Source organism: Arvicola amphibius, chromosome 14 (genome assembly GCF_903992535.2).
Source record: "Arvicola amphibius chromosome 14, mArvAmp1.2, whole genome shotgun sequence".
Taxonomy (NCBI): Eukaryota; Metazoa; Chordata; class Mammalia; order Rodentia; family Cricetidae; genus Arvicola; species Arvicola amphibius.
In genome coordinates this window covers 48,079,286-48,093,690 of record NC_052060.1, presented here as the reverse complement: position 1 = coordinate 48,093,690, position 14,405 = coordinate 48,079,286, and the positions used below count along the sequence as shown (strand labels likewise).

General features: G+C 39.0%; 1 protein-coding gene across 3 annotated transcripts in view; it reads left to right on the top strand.

The window, feature by feature from the left end:
• The window catches only part of Pdlim5 (PDZ and LIM domain 5), a 168,146-nt gene that overhangs the window by 131,890 nt on the left and 21,851 nt on the right, over positions 1 to 14,405 (top strand). The window lies entirely within an intron of this gene.

The window sequence follows — 14,405 nt, the reverse complement described above, 5'->3', positions numbered from 1 at the left end:
TTGTGGTGATTTTGGCTCTGGTGTGTATGATGTGTGTCCATGGGACACGAGTTTTAGAAGGCTAGCTTTTTCAGTTTTATGTTTCTGGTTTTCAAGCAGGGTCTCATTGTATGGAGATTCCTTTACCGACACTTCCATAGCAGTTATGATTGTAGGTTTGTACCACTGTGCCCAGCTCTGAGCCTAACACTTTAGAGTCTACAATTTCTTTGTTAAAATAAGGATCTTAAAGTACCTTTGTAGCACTGTTTGAACAGATGATCTGATGTATTGACATGCTTGGTGTGTAAAAGATAGAGCAAGGAGAATTTGGATTCCACCCTTTGATCCTTTCTTAACAGTGCCCATTATTTACACTGATATAAGCCAGAAAAACAGATGTCACAAAACGTCCATATCTGCAGATGTTTTTGAGCTTCCTGCTGCAGACAGTGTGAATTCTTCATGGGGCCTTTGGTCAATTCCCTCCTCACCTCCACTGTCTTCTGCAGCCTCATTTGTAAGGTTGTTTCGTGTAGCTCCATCCTGCTACGAATATCCCACAACAATTTTCTTTCTCTTAAAAAAGTAAGGAATTCATTAGTACCCAAGGAGCCAAGTAATGGAGTGCAATGGGAATATTAAGGATGTGGGCTCACCTTACTTTGAACAGTAAATTTGGATGCAAAGCACCACTATACTACATAGAAATGGGCAACAGATATACACAAAAAAAGTTAAGTATGATTATAGGGCCTGGGTCATAAGACATAGAAGTCTGTGTGAAAGGGAGTAGAAATGACTTGAATAAAAAATACAGTTTGGAGTTGAAAAATACATTTGCTTATGGTGAAATTTTATTTTACTCAGGAATATCATGCATACACACAAAAAAACAAAAGCCAAAACCTCAAGAGTTTGATTTCTTAAAAGAAGTGCAAGTTGTTCAGTGTTTTAGTGTCAAGAGAGAAAGTAGGGTTATTGGATTAATGGGGAACCTGGCCAGAAAGTACTTGGAGATATCAGTGTGGGCTTGCTTCTGGAAGGAAGCTATTACAAGATCTGTAATCTGTATTAGTGGAGTCAGATTTGCTCTATTGACAGATCAGTATAGCTTTAATGTGCTTAACAGACCACACTGATTTCTCTGTAGTGACTAAGAACGGAGTCCGGAACCCTGGGTTAGAAGTTATTTAGGTGCTCCAGCATAGATAGAGGTTTGATGACGGATATCAGTCACCCTAGGCACTGGCAATAGGAATGGAAAGAGTTCCAGGGTGAACAGACCTGCGACCTTAGCATCTTTACCTGACTCTGATGCAGCTTTAACCCTGTTTTCCCAGGGAAAATACTGTGATACAGTACTTGTGCATCATATTCTAAAACACTGGCAGAGTGATTATATGTAGCTTAGAGAACAAGACGTTCAGCCTATCCCCGTCTCACCCCTGTATCCAGGAATCTACCTCCATGGATTTAGTCAGACTAGGACTTAAATGCTACAAGGAAAAAAATGTATCCGAACTGAAAATACATTTTCTTTGTTATGTTAACAGTACAGCATAACAGCTATTTGCATGCCATTTGCAGCATCTCCAAGGATCTGAGATAGTTTAAAGACATGCTTTGCTTATATTCAAATACAGTGCCTGTTACATGAGGAGCTTGTGCATCTGAATTTGAGTATCTACGGGGGTTCTAGAGCAGCTCTCCCATGGACACTGTCTTAGAGTGTCCAGTGCTGTGAAGAGACACCATGACCATGGCGACTCTTATAAAGAAAACAGCTAATTGGGGTGACTTATTTAGTTTTAGAGGTTTAGTTTATTCATAGGAAGCGTGATCAGGTGGAGGCAGATTTGTGCTGGAGTAGTAGCTGAGAGTCCATCTTGTAGGCAACCGAAATTGACTGAGACACTGGATTTTATCCAGTGCCTAGGAAACCTCAGGTCCTGCCCCTACAATGACACACTCTCTCCAGGAAAGCCATCCCCACTCCAACAAAACCACACCTCCTACTAGAGCCACTCCCTGTGAGACTCCAGGAATACTTTGTATTCAAACTACCACAGACACTAAATGGTTAAGATTGTTCTAAGCAATTGAGACCATGGCATAGACAATTGGCTGACTATATATTTGGTTTTTAATGTAATGGGCCAAGTTGCAACATATAAATCTGCATTGGCTGCATCTTGCACTTCAGTCAAAATAAACTGAAGCTTACTTTTATGATGGCCTGATTTATGCAACCTTTTCTTTTGCGTATGCACTTATTTCTCCTAATATATATCCCTTGTTTCTCATTTTCAGAATCTTTGATGGGATCTGTAGATGATATTCAATACATTTATTAACATTATATATCTTTGATAAATTCTTTAGAATTCCTTTCCCCAAATCATTGGACTATATATGAATTAATACCCAATTCAGATTTTCTGTTTGGAATTTTTTTAGGTAAAAGAGTCATTAAAAATAAAATATGATGTTATTTTTTAGCCTAGTGTTTTTGTTGCTGCACAAAACACTATGACCAAAGCAACTTGGAGAGGAAATGGCTTATTTGGTTTACACTTCCAAAGCAGTTCATCACTGAAGGAAGTCAGGACAGGAACTCAGACAGGGCAGGATCCTGGAGGCAGGAACTGATGTAGAGACTATGCTGTTTACTGGCTTGCTCAACATAACTTGCTGAGCCTGCTTTTTTATAGAACCCAGGACTACCAACCTAGGGATGGCACCACCCACAATGGGCTGGGCCCCTCCCATCAGTTACTAATTAAGAAAATGTCCTACAGTCCTATCTTATGGAGGCATTTTCTTAATTAAAGTTCCCTCCTCTCAGATGACTTGAGCTTGTGTCGATTTGACATAAAACTGTCCAACACATTTCCTCTCACAGTAATGTTGGCTTTTCTGAAGCTTTTCAGTTTGCTGTTTTCATTAGCAGTTCTTACATGTTATGACAGCATCACCTGCATGCTTTCTTTGTGTGTACACACAACTCCCCGTTGAGCCTTGTTTACTTTCATATCTGCTGACTGTGACAAGAAATGAATGGATGCCTCTTTTAAAAAAGTTTTTATTATTAAATGCATCTATGTAGGTATTCAGAAAAAAAGGCATCTAGCTCAAATATGGTGGCCATGTGTCATTTAGTGTTCAGTGTTCCTAACTTCTGATAGTGCATATTGAAAAACTATTAATGTCCATGCCATTTTAAGTGGAGACTTGCTCTGTAGACTTTGTTGGCCTCAAATTCGCCTTATTCTTGACCTCCCAGGTGCTGAGATTACAAACAGGTGCCTGCACACCCAGCTTTCCCAATCTTCCTTTTAAGTCATCAGTCTCTTTATCAGTCAGGTGACACAGTTTTAATTAATAGTTTGCTTTGTTTTCTTCTTTTATGTGTGAGTATATGTGGTACACGAGTATGTAAGCACTAGTGTGGGTGTGCTTGTCAATACATGCCTCTGTGGAGGGCAGAGGTTGGCGCTCAGTGTCTTCCTATTCACTATTTTATGTTCTCATGACAGGGTCTCTCACTGAACCTGAAGCCACAATTTTAAATAGATTGTGTCCTCACTTCTCCCCATTGCTGGGGTTACAGAAGCATTCCACTTGTCTGTTTTTTTTTTTTTTTTTACATATGTGCCGAGCTCTTGCTTGCTGCTTGCATGCACAGGGAACACTTTACTACGTTATCTCCCCAGCCATTGGAAAAATCAGTGCTTTCTAAAAAAATATAAGTTGTAGTTTTGGCAAGTACAATACAAAGAAGCTTGTTTATATTATGTAATATAAAAGTGTTATCACTTAGAAATATTTTAGGGAATAGTAAATTTGGTGCAGTTAGATGTAAAAGGAAAATAACAAAAACGTGGTTTACAATGTGCTTACTTGCCTTTAGTTCCTCTTACGTTGTTGAAGAACTCATTGTCCTACTTGAATGCAGTGGCAGCCTAGAAAGAAACTGTATCAGCTAACAGTAAAATGGTAGATATCCTTGATCGTTAGCAGTAATCATTTTAATGGTATTTTCCGTTTCAAAAATTATCAAGACTACACTTGAAGTCATTACATTTACAGGCTCTGAGAAAAATAAAAGGAACTATCCAATTTATAATAAGGCGAACTCTTACTTTGACCCTAGACAGCACATTTCTTGTGTTAGAACATCGGTGATTACTTAAGAAGGACTAGATCTTGTAGAGCTAGCATAGAAGGAATTCTTTTTAGGACAGATAGAATTAACTATGTGTCTGGCAACTGCTGAAATCCAATTTGAGTGGCATATTCTTTGCATCTACACTTCATGTTTGAAATTCAGATTATTCAGCTATGATTCTAGTTCATTCACCCCCACTTTCATATGACACTTGTGCTGCGGGGTACATTTTAGAAGTAAAATAATACAGCTTCTTACTTTATTATGTGTAGATGGAGCTTGGGTTTTACATTTTAGAAGTAAAATACAGCTTCTTTATTATGTGTAGATGGAGCTTGGGTTTTACATTTTAGAAGTAAAATATAGCTTCTTACTTTATCATGGGTAGATAGAGCTTCGGTTTGATTTGATATGTTATTTTTCTCTCCAAGAAAGACTCATTTATTTGTGAGATTTGATTAGATCAAAGACTGAATAATGTTCATCTCAGCTGTAAGTGGATATAAATTCTATCTTCATTTGAAAGGTAAAGTAGATATGGGTGAGAAAGGAAGTTACTGCTGCTACAACCACTCCCAATTTCATTTTAGGCTTTGTGCTACACTAATAAATCGAGATAACTAGATTTGCTTAGCTAAGATGGATAGATTTATTGGTTCTATTTTTAAATTTTTGTATGAGTAAGTAAACTGCTACCAGTTGCATGAATTTCATCTCTTCTAATAATGTTTTATTGCCATCTGCTTTCTACATGTCTACGTCATTAAATAGTTCACTTGTCGCAAAGGCCTAACTGAAGTTGTCCTCTTCTGTCAGAACTGGGAGATTATGCGGAGAATGTGCTGGCTACCCTTGTATAGCCCCCCTTTCTTGCCATTTTTATTTCATGCTAGCATATTAATCTTTTTTAAGACAAAATACCTAGATTCAGTTATAAATGCTTTTCCTAAAGAGTTGCTACTCTTATTATTTCACGTATGTGGATCAAGTGCCCTTGATCACATCTGCCCCACCTGCCGTCTATTTTTGTAAACAAAGTTTCATCAAAGAGAAGCCATGCTCACTTCTTTACATACCATCCAGGGCTATTTTCAGTCTTCAGTGGCATAGTTGAATATTTACTGTCTTAGTTGGTTTTATTTCTGCAAAAAGACACCATGACTATGGCAGATCTTATAAAAGAAAACATTTAATTGGGCTAGCTTATGTTTTAGATGTTTAGTTCATTATCATGGCAGGAAGCATGGGGGCATGCAGGCAGACATGGTGCTGGATAGGTTGTTGAGAGTTCTACGTCCATATCAGCAGGCACTGGGGAGAGAGAGTGACACTGGCCCTGGCTTGAGCATCTGAAACCTCAAAGCCCAGCCCCAGTAATAAATATACTTATTCCAAGTGCCACTAACAGTGCCCCTTCCTGTGAGCCTATGGGAGCCATTTTTATTCAAACCATCACATTTGCAAAAGAATGAACAGTCACACAAAATCTGAACTAGTAACTTGATGGTTCTTTATAGAAAAACCCCAACTCTGGATTCAAACCATATGTATGAGGAAAATGCTATGCTTCTTAATGCTTCTTATGCTCGGTAGATCCAAACTTTCCAGGGAGCTGGAAGCACCGTTTACAGCACTAGCTCTACTTCACGTGTGATTACTTAGTGCCTCATCGGGATCAACCTCCAGAAGATGTTCAGAGGCAGAAGCTTATCCCTGGGTATATCTTTCCAGTAGAGTTCTTGGTATAGATACTGGCTCTGGCCTCCTGGTAGTGGTTGAATGAATGGCTGAGTTAATCACATGAAGTCCTTTGTCAGAGTTCAGTACCTGACATTGGGAAGCATTCTGTGCACACCCCATAATGCAGTCAACGCTTTGTTTACAAGGCTTCACTTTTTTGTTTTTTTCACATTTTGTGGTAGTTATTGTCTTCCAGATTGGGAAACTGAGCCCAAATGATGGCTTTTCTAATGCTTCAGCTTAGAAAACAGTATCATTTAACATGATAAAATCTTGCATTTTCTTTTCTTTTTTTATCAGTCCTTTTGTCTACCTAACGAGGACACTGTGTATAAGGGTAGCATGAGTCCTGCTTCTCTTCGTTCCTTTCCTTTCAGATTAGGCTGCTTTTTTTGTTGAGAAAATGGTAAAATAATTTTTTACCATCTTTGGAAATAATGAAATAGTCTTAATGTGTATACTTACATGTTTTCTTATCCAAAGATAAGACAAATTATACAATTATTTTTTATAGTCAAATGAAACCAAGTCTTATGTTGTTAGGTCTGTCTCAGACTCACTGTGTAGCTAAAGTTGACCTTGAACTCATGATCCTTCTTCCTCAAATTCCCAGTGGTAAGCTTGCAGGACAGAACCACCATACCCAGTTAGAAATTTAATATCCATTTGTGTGTATACACATGTGTACACATGTTTGTATGTATTGAGGATGGAGGTCAATGCCATGTTTTCCTTAGTAGTTGCCCATTTTGTTTTTTGAAACAGGGTGTATTAAGGTTCTCTAGATAAACAGAACTTATAACTTATAGAAAATTTTGTGTGTGTAGATATATATATATGGGGAATTTCTTAGAATGGCTTACAGGTTGTGGCTCAACTAGTCCAACAATGAATGTCTACAAACGGTCCAAGAATCCTGTAGTTGTTACATCCACTAGGTTGAATGACTCAACTGGTCTTCAGTATACTCCAGAATCCCAAAGAAATAGGCTCTAATAGCAGTGAAGGAATAGACTTGCCAGCAAGAGTGAGCAGAAATAGGCAGAGAGAGACAGAGACAGAGACGACAGAGACAGACAGACAGAGAAAGAGCGAGAGAGCTTCCTTCTTTCATATCCATTATATAGGCTGCCACCAGAAGGTGTGGCCCCGATTAAAGGTGGATCTGGATTAAGTGAGTCTTCCCATTTCAAATGATTTACTCGGGCTGATCAACCCAGCTACCACCCAGGCCCAGAACAGGGACTATGAGTTGGCCCACCCCAACATTCACCCCATTTATGAACTGCTGGAGCACATGAAGGGGCCAGTCCTGCAGACCCAAAGCTACAGGATCTTTGTGATACAGGATAGCAACAGGATATCCAAGAGGAGTTCCAGTGAGGGCCCAGTATAGATAGTGTGGTAGAAACCAGAAGCCTCAAACAGACCAGTGACTCCTTACAATGAACACTTGCAAGTAAAGATACATGGACTAAAGGATAAACTCTCCGATGCACCGCGTCACACTACAGCTTCCATGATGAGATTTTTCTTCTCCTTTCCTTTCAAATTTTATTTTGTTTTAGCTTATAAGGGAGGTTAAAGGGCAGATGGTGGATGTGAAAGGATGGAGAGATGAGCATAATTGAGATATCAAGATATGTGATGTGAAATCCACAAAGAATCAGTAAAAAGTTAAATTAGGAAAAAAGAAAAGCAAAAGATCCCCCCCACAGGTATACCCAGCCATGTGGATTTTAGTTCATTCCAGTAGTCAAATTGGCAGCCAAGAATAGCCATCACACAGGGTCTCCTCCCTGCTTATCTAGACTGGCTAGCCAGCGAGCCCTCGGGATCCTGTCTTTACTTCCCCCGGGCTAGAATTACAGGCATTTGTCACCTGGCTTTTATGTGGGTGCAGGACATCCAAACTCGAGTCCTCATGCTTGCATGGCAAGCGCTTTAAAAACTGAGCTGTCTCCCCAGCCTTCAGGTCAGTTTAGCAGTCCTTTTTAATATTCCTGAGGCTATAGGTTACACTTTGGTTTTGCCTTTTAAAGTAATGTTTGTACTGGTAAGTGCTAAGGAGTTAAAGGTGCTGCCATCAACCCAGCTGAGCTTCCTTTGTTACCTAGGAACCCACACGGTGGAAGGAGAGAACTGACTCCCGAGGCTTTAATCTCACCTCCTCATGCATACCGTGGCACACACACACACAGACACACACTAAATACGTTTTCTTGATTTTAAAAAAATAAATATTTCATCTGGGTTCTTTTTTGTTTCTTTTTCTTTGTTCTTATTTATCATTTTTTTTTATGACTAGCACTGGCTCCTTAAAACTAAATCATGAACTTGTCTTCCCACCATATGTCACACAGCAATGATAATTAAATTATTCAGAAAATGCTGTGCATATTATGATAAATGAGTTATTTGTTGACTTCAGCTAATGGTACTAAAACCCTCTGTGTTTACGGCTTATGTTTTTAACTGCTATGTGATTGTAACTGACTCAAAACTTTTTTGTAAACTCAATAGAGAAAAATGTCATCTATGTGCTGACTGATATTTGGTTACATACAATATAAAAAATTTAAAGGAGAGTGGTATCTAATCCAAGTCTCTATATTCACTTTAATTATGACTTTCTAGATCCAGTTTAATCTGGGTTCTTAGAGTTGAAAGGGTGGTGCTAATGGAAGAACCTGTCCTCATGGAGCTGCGGACACTTAATACTTAGCCTTATATGCACCTGTTTCAATTCTTCATGGCATACATGCCAGCATTCTCTCCTGCTGAGATAGATGATAATAGTGTAATCTCTCCAATTTAACTTCTAATCATTGAATTAAGCAAGTCCTTTATTCCATTTAATAAAAATTACACAAACCCCAGAATGTCCTCTGATCTTAGATCTTTAGCTTAACGTTTTCCATTTTTGCTGGATATGATTTCATGCCTGGATTATGAAAAGTAGACTGCTATTTATGCTTTCAACATAAGGAGCTTGATAGAAAACAATGCACAGACCCTGTGCATTTTCTCTTGGCCACCATCTGTTTAAGATGGTTGGAGAAGGGGCAGAGGAGTAAGATGCGCTGTCCACAGTTACATGCATGTGTGTGCCCATAGTGCTACTCAATTTCTATGTGTAAAATTTCTAGCATACCTTTGAGAACATATTCCACTGTTGAAGTATAAGTCTTTCTCTCCCCAGGAGTGGAAGGGTGTCACTTCAATAAGGACCAGTTATTTATATGAGCCCTGATTAGCCTCCGCATTTCTATTAAGAATAGCCCTTGCCATTCAAAGAGTTGTTTTTCACATTATAACTCATATATGACTTCTGTTTTGTTGGAGCAGTGGATACCTGTCTTTTTTCCTATCTGGAAACATTCATATTCATTAACATTTTCAATATCAGCCTCATTCTTCTGACAGTGAAAATAAAATATTACACGATTTTTATAAGGAACTACAGTTTTTATGGTTATTTATAGGTTAATTATCATAAATTTATTTTGCTTATTTATTCATAAACATACAAACAAATACATACTCCCTTTAAATGTTTTTTTAAACATAAGGTACCCAGCCTTACATATATATGCTTTATTTAAAGAATTTTGCATCTATTCGCTTTAATGACTTAAAGAATAGGTAGTCATGTTTATAGAAAGAAAAAACTATCATTGTGGAATATAAGATAGCCTATTATAGAATATGCTAATGTCTTAATCTAAATATAATAATAATCTAAATATCTAAATATTATCTTAATCTAAATATAATCTAAACTGTTAGAGGCACTAGGACAAGTTTGTTGTATTTTGAATAATGGTTTTATAAGCGAAAGTGGGGGGGAAACAATGCTTTCATACATTATTCCTGAATTATCCAAGTATGCTCATTTTCTAGTTTGATCTCTGTTGCCGCGATAAAGCACTCTGAACAGAAGCAATTTGAGGAGAAGCAATATGTGGTTTAGACTTCCAGATCACAGTCCATTGTTGAGAGAGGCTAGAGCAGGAACTAAGATAGAAACCATGGGCAGAGGCTGCTTGCTGGTTTGTTCTCCTACTTTCTGTCAGGCTTTCTTACCCTTATTTATCTCAGGACCACCTGACTAGGTATGGTGCCACCCCCTTCACCTCAGTCATCAATCAAGACTCCCTTACAGATATGGTCAAGGTCAGCCTGATCTGGGCAGTTCCTCAGTTGAGAGTCCCTCAGTTGAGATGCCTTCAGATGACCCTCGACTCTGTCTGGTGGACAACTGAAGCTAACTAGGGCAGTGCTATAAGGAAATTAAAAACTAAAAGAGTGGAAATTAATCAACTTAATTATGATTAGTCCTTCCTAAACTTATCACTGAGTTAGTACTTCCAGGTTTCTGTCATGCTTGAGCATCACATTTGCCTTTATATTATAGTGAATCAAGGCATTCACTGTGATGAAGTCTCATTGTGACAGGGGCATGTGGCAGAGGAAGCCCAATCACCTAACAGCCAATATCAAGAGACCATGCTCCTACCAAACTCCTACTAGGCTCCACCTATTAAAGGGTCTACCACCATCTCATGCCATAGCACCTTGGATGGGGACACAAAACCACATCACCTGTGCCTTTAAGAAACATTTCCTGTCTACACTGCTTCCTGCTGTTAACAAAATCAGTTATTTACTGGTCCATGGCCTTCTTTAAACTTCATGAAGGCAGAAGTAGTTCTTGTTCATACTGGTAAGCCCAGTAGAATGCTCAATGCTGAGTAGTTCATGGACCAGTCGCTTAGTTCCATGTCCTTGGGCAATCACTATCCTTTTTGTCTGTGCATTCTTGATCTGCTAAGTACTAACAGTGACACTGTAATGATGAAACAATCCTGTTCTTCTCTGTTCCCTTTAACTTTTCAACATAAACAAAAGTCATAGATGTGTGGATTTTTGTGTGTGTGTGTTTGTGTGTGTGTGCAAGAGTGTATATGGTAAGAAATGGGAAGATATAAGAAGTCACAGATTAAAAGAGATACATCATGACAAATATTTTTAAAACTATCAATTCAATTACTTTTCATTCTGTGTATTTTGTCTAATTTAACAAATCCTTTTGTATATTCTGGGAGCCATCCAGTATACTGATACATTATCTAATACCTGTCTAACTCATTTGGTGTTGTTCTCTGTAGACCCCAAGTCTTGTAAAGCAGAAAGGAAGACCAAATATGGATTTGCGTCATTTATAATCCTTAAAAAACCTCAGGTAGCAATTTTAGTTCATGAAAGGGACATTCTCAGTGATTAGCTGAAAGTTTTGCTGAAATATGCTTATTATAAAAGGAAAATACTTTAAACAAAGTTCTAGTCAGGTAGAGATCTTCCAAAAAGAATCCAAATTTAATGAAATTGTTCAGGATTAACGTTGAAGAAGAAATCTAATCTAAAGTGTAGCTCACTTCCCAGGTTCCTGGTTATGGCATTGTGCCGACTTGTGGCTGATATTTCCACACTGTGAAATGGATCTGATTCCCTGTTCCTATGTGATGGTCTTACTATAAAGTACAAGGAAAGAAAAAAATTTATAGATAAGTAAATTATCATCAAGACAGCTCATTTTTCCAGTGGGTTCATTACGTTTGAACCGCGGTCTCCATGGAAGACTTGTTTTTCTGAGATGGTGCAGTAATTACCACAGGAATAGGACTCACGTTTTACAGTCTCTGTCACCCAGTGCCTCGTGCTCCCGCACCTCATCCTGCCAAGTGACGAGAGCCACAGAATGGCTCGTCATTGCTCAGATGTCAGCTGCTCCTATACTAGAGGAGTGTGAGACTCAGTCTGGAGAAACAGTATTTTATCCATATTGTAAGTCCGCCTTGGCACTGCTCAGGGCTTGGTTGTTAGCAGAGACTGCATAGCTTTGTGTGCCGGCCAGTGTGCTAGCACACAGCAGCAAACTGGTGTGAGAATTTCCTGCACACCAAGGTGGCATACATGAGACTAACAGAAAGCAATAGGACTTGGAGCCTTCTTATATGTATTTAAGATATAGCCACATGGTTTGTAATTAAAAATGCTTCTCATATAAATAAGTTAGTGCCTTCTTGAGGCCTGTGCCAGATGGATTATGTCCCATTCTACAGTGGCTGTTTGAGAATTTTTGTACTCATTGATTGCTTTAAAGTGTTCAGATGACTCAGTACTTTAGGGCTTATGCATAGATAATGTGATACAGTAGATGAAAGGGTTTCATTCTCTTTGAGGTCTGGTTTCCAGATTATCCAATTAGTAACTTCCCCATTTGAAACCCTAACCCTAATCCACATTTGAGAAATAGCTTTCTGTATAGTTTAAGGGCAGAAACAACAAAGTGAACTGTGACCTTCTCTCTTCCGTTTAATTGTCTTTTTCACTTTCTATCCTTGAGGCAGTTTTCTATTGGCAAAAGAAAAAAAAAAGAGTATATATTTTGTACCCATTTTAAGAACTAATTGTCTTGGAGAAGAGAAGATATTAACAGGAGTTTGACAAATCGTTTGTGAATTCTCCAGGCAAGGTGTGATAGATGTTAAAGAGAATGAGAGTACTTCTCCTACAGTGGTCAGTGGAGACTTTGGAGAAGAGAGCAAAATGTGTAACTGGACATTTCATTGGCTGAAGGTTACAGAGGTGGGGTCCAATATGGTTTTCTGAAAGGAACCTGATCTCTCTCTCTCTCTCTCTCTCTCTCTCTCTCTCTCTCTCTCTCTCTCTCTCTCTCTCTCTCTCTCTCTCTCTCTCTCTCTCTCTCTCTCTGTGTGTGTGTGTGTGTGTGTGTGTGTGTACATGACTGAGCATGTGTCACAAATATTGGGGAAATGGAAGAAGTCACAGATTGCCGCTGGAATAGTGACTAACTTGTTTAGACTTAAGGAATTCAAAACCGGAATTCAAATGATAGGGTACAGTTTGGATAAGGGGGGCAGAAGGATTGACTTGAAAACAGTTACTATGAACCAGTAACTAGAGTCTGAGCATGACACATTAGGGCCATGGGAGGCAGAATGCCTGCCCTCTGTGCCCACCTACATGGGGGATTTTAAAAAGGGAGGTTCTCAGGAAAAGCTGTAACGTGCCCAGAAGGAGACCCATTTACATGCTTTAAATGTAAAGACTTTCAGATTGAGCGTGGAAAACACTTCCCAGAGTTTCGGCTGATAACAAACCTGCACACAGAAACTGAAGAGCCACAGAGGCGAGGTAGGAGTGTGCTGTGAGAGTAAATGAAGTACCAAGGAAGAAGACATGTGAATTCACGACAGGAATGAATTTTTAAGAGAAAATCTAAGCCAAAGAGAGTGGAAACCCGTTCCCAACCCTGTCAAGCTCCCTAGTGTTGAAAGCTCTGTTTCATAGAGCAAGCAACATAGTACCATAGAAGTGCAGGGCTTCTGCATCTGTAATTGCAATTCTTTGCAAACAGCTTTTATTCCAACAAAGGAAAAGCATCCTTATAGCTGTCTTACTTAATTTTACACAGTTCCAGTCACATGTTTAATAGGTGTTGTCTACTTGTGTGGGCATAGAAGAATATATGCTTCACACAATATTGGTTTTGTGTTATATGCACATGCTTTTCATTTAAGTTGTTCCCTTCAAACCATATTTTAATGTGTGTCTTTTCTAGTCCATTAGACTTTAATTGCTTGTAGGAGAAGAGAAGGCATCTCCGTTGGTTTCAGACCTATTTGGGCTTATTCATGCATTGATTGATTTATTCATTCATTTCAGAGATTGCATTTGTTGGTGAATAGGATTAAGAGTTCTTGGGAATGTGCTAGGTTGAAGAAGATACACAGGAGTTTTAGTAGAATAATTAAGGCATTCATGGGAAATTATGGGATCCTAGGAGACAAACATTTGATCTGTTATGTGGAAGGAACCATGGTAGATGTGGGCCAAGAGGAGGGTCTGAAATAGTTCACCAAGGAGTTGAGCCTTAAATCATACATGGTAGTTGCTATGCGAACAAGGAGAAGGATAGAAAATAATGGCGTTCCTGGGGGCAAAGACAGCCTGTGCATAGAAGCTCATATGTGAAGGAAAAGGGGAAGCAGTTTAGTATTGCTGTAGCACTCGATGAAGGCAGACTGGTGAGGAATGGCATTGAGGAGGATGTCACAGGAAGGACTTGTATACAGTACAGAGAGACATGAACTACATTCACTGGTCAGAGAACAGGGAGACTCTTGCAACCCTTTACAGAGTTGTGGTTTCCAGCATTACGATCTTCAGTGGTCATTGGGAAAATGATATAAGGGAGATGAGTCATTTGGGCAGCTGCTCCAGAAAGAAAACATTTGGGACCTCAATAGGAAGCACTGTAGGAACAGAGAAGCGGAGGCCAAGTTAATGAAATCTGGAACTATTCTTACCAGAACTGCTCAGGAAGGATGGGGGTGATTCTGGGTGACTAGCTGACGTGCCTGGTAACGGATGATGTGATCTTCTTAGGAAATACACACTGGAAGAGAATAGAGTGAGCTCTTTATCT